Source organism: Triticum urartu, chromosome 4A, assembly GCF_056163025.1.
Source record: "Triticum urartu cultivar PI428250 chromosome 4A, HENAU_Tu73, whole genome shotgun sequence".
Lineage (NCBI taxonomy): Eukaryota > Viridiplantae > Streptophyta > Magnoliopsida > Poales > Poaceae > Triticum > Triticum urartu.
The window spans coordinates 174,524,778-174,533,679 of NC_141876.1; positions in this window are offsets into that span (position 1 = coordinate 174,524,778).

Below are 8,902 nucleotides of genomic sequence, written 5' to 3' on the forward strand. Positions count from 1 at the left end.
ACGCCTTGTATGCGGCATGGGCTGCCCGAAGTGGCCCATGAGTGAACCGCCATGGGGGTCGTCGGCCCGATCCACCTGATCGGCAGACGACGTGGTGAGTACCCCTTAGTCCAGGACACCGTCAGTGGTACACTCCCTTTCAACTAGGGATGTCAACTGGGTCCCATTTAATCCCGATTAAAGTCCACTAGTGGTATGATAGTTCAAAAGAGTTTTTTTTTCAAGGAAAATGAACTAGGGAGCTAGCAAAAACTAACTAGATGGGACTGGTGGATGTCGTTTATTTGCCACTTACATCCCTAGTTTCATCTTACCATTTTAATTTCTTTTCGGCTGATGCTGCTTTGAACCATTTAAATATATCTTGCCATGCTCGGCAATAATTCATATGTCGTTTACCCTGTAACCTTACTTCCTGGATCATGCGATAACTATCTCTTACTTATGTCCAGCGGAAACCTTTCAGGATGCCGTTCACACTAGGACACAATGTACAACACCAGAATCAATTTGCGGAAGCAGTGCACCATCCATGTTACCAGATGGTAGAAGTTCAGAGGCAACACCGCCGGAGAGCAATCTGAACAAATATATTTATAGTTTTTGAGGCTCTACTAGAGGCAGAAAGAGATGGTGTGGCTGCCATGAATGAGGTCATCTTGATCTTGAGGCTGGAAATTATGCAATTAGCTGGACACATTATGTAAGCAACCCAAGAATAGGAGGAGGTCCTGCTGTTTCTGCTATCTGAAGCCCAGGCTAATCCCAGTTCTTCTTTAGATACCAGTTGAAATTGTCAATAGATTATTGTACTTGCATGTTGTGTCATGTCTCTGAATGGATTATGTTGTAAGACCCCCTATGTTGTCCATTTGTTGTAATCACTGTTTGGGATATCGCTTATCGTTATCGTCTCGGTCGGCTGGGATTAGAGATTAATCGGAAATCGGCCGATTAATCAATTTTGTCGGTCGACTATTAATCGACAAGTTTTTTCGCAAGACCTACGTTTTCAGGCACTATTAAGCCAAAATTGGAAATAATCAACAACTATGTTCTCTTAAGTATTTAAGACTACATCAATATATAACAACAGCACATGTCATGTTTATGCATGTTTGAAATTCAAATAGGACAAGAGTACATCGATACTACTACAAGTCTACAATATTACACAACAAAAATTGGACATCACTTCAACAGCACATATTCTGTTTGGGCATTTTCAAATAGGACAGCACTTCAACAACACATAAGTAAATAACAAGCAACAATAGGCAGAACAGCAATACATAACTACATATATGAGTGCACAAATAAACTACAGCCATCTCAACATCAAGTGTACGCAAGATTGCAGTTGGTAGTCTCAGTCACCACTTACCAGTCCACAAATAAACTTGGATACTGGATAGGCAGCACGACAAGTCCAGAATAGACAAATAAGCTTAGTTCTTAGTCTTACAGTCTTACACTCTTAGTCTCTTACTCACTAGTTACTACTTTGCTTGCAAACAGCCAAACACCAATCAACCAAAATAAGGTAGTTCTTAGCTAGCTTTTTGATTCTCTCATAAGTCACAAGTCACAACCAAAATAAGGTCGTAGGCTTCTAGCAAGCAACACATAGTACTAGGAATTAGATTGTTAAAAGGCCTAGGGTTCAAGGCTGCATCAGATCTTCCTCATCATTTTCTTCTATCCCCCCAACCATGTCATCATCAAACTCAAACTCAATCTCATCTTCATTGATAGGCACAGTGTCATCTTCATTGTCGGAAACAAAGTCTTCCACTTCATGGAGCTCTCTCACCCTTAGACTTCTACGAGGCTTTGTTGTATTGTCAACTCCGGTAGCCCCATCTCTTCATCATCGTGAGCATCTTCACATATCCAATCTTGGGTTGTGGAAGCATCTTCACCAAGGAAAACATCACAAGATGAGGAGTATTTCTTTCTCTTGTCTAGAAATCTTCCATTGAATTGAATATAAACTAGATCGTCCCTACGACGCACATCTAATTTATTTCTCCTCTTTGCATCAAACTACAAATTGCATAGTGAAGCTAAGTGATTCACATCTTGTCATAAATTAAAAAAAGGATCAGATTTGAATATTTGTAGGTTGAGACTTACTTGTTCAAAAACACTCCAATTTCTTTCACCCCCAGATGAACTTGTGGTTAAGTTGAGTATCCTCAAAGCCATATGCATCAATGTAGGAGTTTGTAGTCCATAATTTTCCCACCACTCCCCTTCATTCACAGGAAACAGAAAGTACTATGCATGTAACGCCCCGAGACCGTTGCGCCAGGTGTCTTCCAGTTATTCGATGTTGTTGCCTTGTCATTCGCTTGCGTGTTGCATCTTGTGATGTCATCATGTGCATTGCATCATCATGTTTTCAAACTTGCATCCGTCCCGGACTCCCCGTTCCTTCCGTTGTCCGTTCTGAGTCCAGACACCCTTGCACGCGCCCGCGGCACGTCCAAAATATTATTTTATAAGTGGCTGGAAAATGTTCTCGGATTGGGTTGAAAGTTGGCGTGCGGTGTTGTTTTGTTGTCAGTAGACCTCCTACCAAGTTTCATCGCATTCGGAGTTCGTTTGGTGCCCAAACGGATAGCTATAGCGGCATTATAGTCGGTCTAACATCGAACGTTTTCGGTCTCCGGAAACCTTGCCGGGCTGCATTTGCATCTCTCTCTTCTCAGCCTTAGACCTCTCCTGCACAGCCTAGGCCCAGCCTACCCCCTCTTTGCACAGTGCATCGACCCCTCGCGCGTGTCCGAAACTTACCCGAACCCGACCCGGACAGTCGTCACCGTTGGATCCGGAGCATCCCCAAACATCTATAAAGTATCATCGTTTTCTCGTTGGAATCTCCTAACCTATTTTTCTTGGACCGTCCAACTACGATCGGAGGGACCTAACCGCCCTAAAATGATTTGTTTTGCTATATATAGACCTCCTTGTCTATTTTTAGACCAAACCCTAAATTATAGGAGATTTGTCCCCTCTAGCCGCCGCCACCTACAGCCTTCCCCCTCCTCGGATCTGCTGCCATATTCCCCTTGTTTTCAGCGCCACCGAATCAACCTACAGCCCTCTTCTCTCCCGATCTGGCCGTCGATCCACTTGGCCCTGTCCCGCAAGCCTCAATCCCGTCGTCTCTCCATCAACCGGACGTCTCCGGCGGCGACCAACACCCCCAGGGCGGCCTCGTCTCCCTTCTGCTCGGTCGTCTCCTTACGTTTTCTCCTTCCCCGTGCTCACCTCACTTTCCTGTCGTCGTCTGCCTGCAGGGAACAAGGAGCCCGACGCCCGACGCCATGGCCGGCCTCGAGCTCGTCCCCAACGCTACCCCTGAGCTCCACCCGCGCTGCCATTGCCCGGATCCGGCGTCGGCCAGCCGGATCCACCCCGTCTGCACCTCGCCGGCCTTCCCTGGAGCCCGCTGCCGCTCGAGACAGCCCCCTCCTCTGCTTCGTTCTACGAGGAGGACGACGCACCCATGCCTCGCCATGGACGTGCCTCCCTGCTGCCGGAGCCCCACGACCCCGCACCGAGTCCCTCGCGCCGTCGCCTCCTCTGCATCGAGCGGGAGGACGAAGAGCAGTGCCTCCCCTGCCCGACGCCATGGATGGCCATCGCCCCGCTGCTCCGAGGCCAAGTCCCGCTCGTTTCTTTTGCTTCGCCACTGCTCCTCATCGGCCTTCCCTGCACGCCCGCCGCAGCAAGTTCCGTGTGCCCGCTCGCAGCGCCATCGCAACCTCGCGCCACTGCAGGCTCCCTGCCGTGCTTCTGCAGTCGAGCAGGAGGGAGACGCCCCTGCCTCGAGCCACTCCAGCGCGTCAGTCGCGCGTTGACCACGCCCTCACCTTGGCCCAACTCCAGCGACAACGTGGGCCTCCTCAAGCGCCACCCAGCGAACCAGCCGACCCACTGCTCCATTGTGCTGGGCCGAAGCCCATGGTGAGGCCCCAGCGCCTCCTTGTTTTTTCTTCTTTCTCTCTGCTGGCCCATCATGCTTCATATTCGGCCCATGTATGTTTTTTAGCATCTGCGATTTGTCTATTTTTTTAGAGTTGGCAGTTTTATAGAAACCCCCTTCTAGTACATGCATTTAATAACTCACCAACCATGCATCACATGTAAAAACTGAATATATGAAACTTGCTTAGAATTTTGTGTAGATTAATAATTTGCAACTTTCATCTATGTTTAAAATGCTTAAAATGATGTTTTCCTTAATTTGCTTAAATAACATGCTAAAATAGTTTATTTCATAACTATAACCGTAGCTCCAAACCTAACAAACTTTATATGTAAATGGGGTAGAAAAATGCCTAGTTTAACTTGGTGCACTCACCTTGCATGTTTAACAACTCTAAAATATGCTTTAGGGCAGAACAGTACCAAACCTAAAAGATGCACATGAGGAGTTTCCGGAGTTGTTGTTCGTTGTTTCCAGCCTCATTTAAACTTGCCTAGATAGGTAGCTTTGTCATGCTTCACCTCTTGCCATGCTAACCAACATTTAATATTGTTGAGTACATAACCGAGAGGGAACTAAATAAGTCATGTGGTGTTCCGTCAATATGCAACTCGTTGCATATTGAGCTCCACTTAATTTGTAGTATTGTTTCTGCACTTTGCCATGCCATGTATATTTTAAACCGGACATGCATCATCCTTGGTTGTGCATCATGCCAAGTTATGTGGTGGTTTTTTACTATGTTGTTTGCTTCTTTCCGGTGTTGCGTCCTCGGGTTAGTTCTGATAGCGTCGTGTTTGTGAGGATCCCTTCAACTACGTCTGTTTGTCTTCTTCACGGACTCGTTCTTCTTCCTTGCGGGATCTCAGGCAAGATGACCATACCCTCGAAATCACTTCTATCTTTGCTTGCTAGTTGCTCGCTCTATTGCTATGCCTATGCCGTGATACCTACCACTTGCTATATCATGCCTCCCATATTGCCATGTCAAACCTCTAACCCACCTTGTCCTAGCAAACCGTTGTTTGGCTATGTTACCGCTTTGGTCAGCCCCTCTTATATCGTTGCTAGTTGCAGGTGAAGATGAAGGTTGTTCCATGTTGGAACATGGATATTGTTGGGATATCACTATATATATATATTGTTTACTTTAATGCACCTATATACTTGGTAAAGGGTGGAAGGCTCGGCCTTATGCCTGGTGTTTTGTTCCACTCTTGCCGCCCTAGTTTCTGTCATACCGGTGTTATGTTCCTTGATTTTGCGTTCCTTACGCGGTTGGGTTATAATGGGAACCCCTGGACAGTTCTCCTTGAATAAAACTCCTCCAGCAAGGCCCAACCTTGGTTTTACATTTGCACTAACAACCTAGCCTTTTTCCCTTGGGTTTCCGGAGCCCGAGGGTCATCTTTATTTTAAACCCCCCCCCCCCCGGGCCAGTGCTCCTCTAAGTGTTGGTCCAAACTAGAGTCCTTTGCAGCGCCCCCTCGGGGAAACTCGAGGTTTGGTTTTAGCTGTACGGAGCGCTCATCCGGTGTGCCCTGAGAACGAGATGTGTGCAGCTCCTATCGGGATTTGTCGGCGCATCGGGCGGCTTTGCTGGTTTTCTTTTACCATTGTCGAAATGTCTTGTAACCGGGATTCTGAGTCTGATCGGGTCGTCTGGGAGAAGGAATATCCTTCGTTGACCGTGAGAGCTTGTGATGGGCTAAGTTGGGACACCCCTGCAGGGTTTTGAACTTTCGAAAGCCGTGCCCGCAGTTATGGGCAGATGGGAATTTGTTAATGTCTGGTTGTAGAGAACTTGAAACTTAACTTAATTAAAATGCTTCAACCGCGTGTGTAGCCGTGATGGTCTCTTTCCGATGGAGCCTGGGAAGTGAACACGGTTCTTGTGTTATGCTTGAACATAAGTAGTTTCAGGATCACTTCTTGATCACTTCTAGTTCACGACCGTGCTTTGCTTCTCTTCTTGCTCTTATTTGCGTAAGTTAGCCACCATATATGCTAGTGATTGCTGCAGCTCCACCTTCACTGCCTTTTCCTACCCATAAGCTTAAATAGTCTTGATCGCGAGGGTGTGAGATTGCTGAGTCCCCGTGACTCATAGATTACTTCCAAAACCAGTTGCAGGTGCCGTTGATACCGTGCAGGTGACGCAACCGAGCTCAAGGAGGAGCTCGATGAAGATCGTGTTCGTTATGTTGATTCGTTTCCAGTTGATCAATAGTGGAGCCTAGTCGGGGCGATCGGAGATCTTTTGCATTAGGGGTTGTCTTTCTTTATTTGCTTCCGTAGTCGGACCTTGATTGTATTCTGGATGATGTAATGTTATATTCTTGTATTGTGTGAAGTGGTGATTGTAAGCCAACTCTTTATCCCTTTCTTATTCAGTACAAGGGATGTGTAAATATTACCCCTCTTGCGACATGCCTACAATGCGGTTATGCCTGTAAGTCATGCTCCGACACGTGGGCGATATAGCCGCATCGTGGGTGTTACAATGCATCAGCCCTAAAATATTAGAAATGGAATATGGCAAAGCTATCTTTGAGAACAAGCTTACCAGCATTGTGATTGCCATTGGTAATTGCCTTTGTGGCAGCCACCTTCCCAAACATGCCTTCCTTGTTTTTAAACTTGGGCAAGTCTATGTTAAGGGCATTATTTTATGCGTCATCATCATCATGATAAAATTGTTCAATAACATCCATCAACCCGAACATGACTTCTACATCGGTGAAGATACTTGTGGTAGTATTACTATAATAGTGATTCAAGGCATATGCTACCATGTGCAACTTGGTATCTAGCCTCCCATCCATCTTGCTCTCCATGGCTGTTGTGATCACCTTGTAATCCTTCTCCGAACCTTCAACCGCAAGCACTATTACCTTTGGTGTCTCTATTATTTGTCCATACATAGAGGCCATGGACTGCCCATCACTATCGGCCAACCGAAGTAACTTCACCAATGGCTCAAAAACCTTGCATCAAACATACACAAGCACTACATTAGTTACTATTTGACATATAAGCAATGATGCATGCTAGAATAAGTGTAAAACTCAATTAAAGAAGAGTACAAGACACAATTTGTAGTTCATCTAACAATACATTGATGCAAAGAGACACATTTTTCCAGAATGCCCTACTCATTATTGTGGCGTGAGCCACCTTTCCTTTCTTTGTTCTGGTCTGCTTGCATTCTTCCCAAGTGTCACTACAGCACATCTCCGTTAGTTGCTTCCTCTTAGCAGTGAGACTTTGCAATGTAAGAAATGCCGAAGCAAATCTGGTCACTCCCGGCCTAACAATGTCCCTCTTCTTTGTATAAGATCTCATCAATGCCAATGTGGCATGATGAGCATAAATGAAAATTGTCATCTCCTTGGCTTTGGTTGTTGCAGGACCAAAATGCTTCAACTTGCCAATTGCTTTAACCATCAAGTTAATTGTATGAGTTGCACATGAGGTCCAAAATATCTTGGGCCTTTTAATTTTCAACATCCCCTTAGCTCCCATATTGTTTGATGCATTATCCGTGACTACTTGAACAACATTATCAGCCCCTACAAAACACCATTGCAAAACAATCACAACATTCAGCATACAACCACATGAAAACTTGAAAAGGAATGAATGAGAGCAAATTAAAAAGTTGAGATTAGTACCAATTTTCTCAATGCACTCATCTACATAATCGAAGACGTATTGACTTGTGTGTGCATCAGCCGACGCCTCCTTCGATCCAAGAAAGATTTCCTAACTTGCAATGCACACACAAGTTCATGATGCTCCTTCTTGTCTTGTTTGTCCAAGAATCGGTCATGATAGAGAACCCCGTATCTGCCCTCTCAACATCATGTGGCTTCAACAAATCTTTGGTCCTTTCAACCTCCTGCAACAACATCTTCTCTCGAATCATATATTGTGAAGGTTGCCTCCAATTTGGACCATAACGACCAAGAGCTTCACAAAATTTTTTGAAGTCATCATCGTTGATAGCATTGAAGGGTACATTTTTCTTGTACAGCCATCTAGCCAAATATTTCCCTACTATATAGCTTCTCTCCTTATCAACACTATCATTTATATTCTGTTGAAACCTTTTCATTTTCAATGGGATCGACGGGTCAATTGGAGCAAGATATTGATCCATAGGCCCCTTCTTTGGGTCACCGTTGCCAACTTCATTAAGCTCTGCTTGATCTTCCTCATTGGCCTCTATGGTCACCAAGGCTCTTACTTCATTTCTTCTTGTAGCTTTTGCTTCTTCTTCTTCTTTGGCGCCTCATATGCATCCTTACACCGAGCTTGCTGTTATAGTGTGGCTTGCATACAACTTTTCACTGACCCTTTGATCTAAGCAATGTGTTGCTTCATCCTAGTCACCCCTCCCGACATCACTTTTCCACAAAGCATCTGGATCAATCAGCATAGCAAACTCCCATGCCATGTCATCCGAGTTTCTCTTCAGTATAGAACTTGCAACCTCAGAAGCACTGGAAGCGGCCATCTACAAACAGGGCAACAACATGTATGAGAATTAGACTAATAAAAGGGCAACTTATTCTGTATATGATTGATGGTTCTTATTCTGTACATAAAAGAAAAGGGCAACAACATAGAAGGGAAAATTATTCTGTACATGATTCTGCACTATTGTAATTCTGCAGTTGATTCTGCTAAACCCAAAACTGACTGAATTTTATCACTAGTGACTGAATGACTGAAAGGCAACAACAACTAGTAGTAGTCACTAGTCAGTAGCTGCAGACCTGCAGTTAAACTCAAAAAATGACTGATTTTATCACTACTAGTAGGCAGCTTTAACTGAAGAAATGACAATTTGCTTACAATTACAGTTATTGACTGAAGAAATGACAGTAGCTGGCACTCATT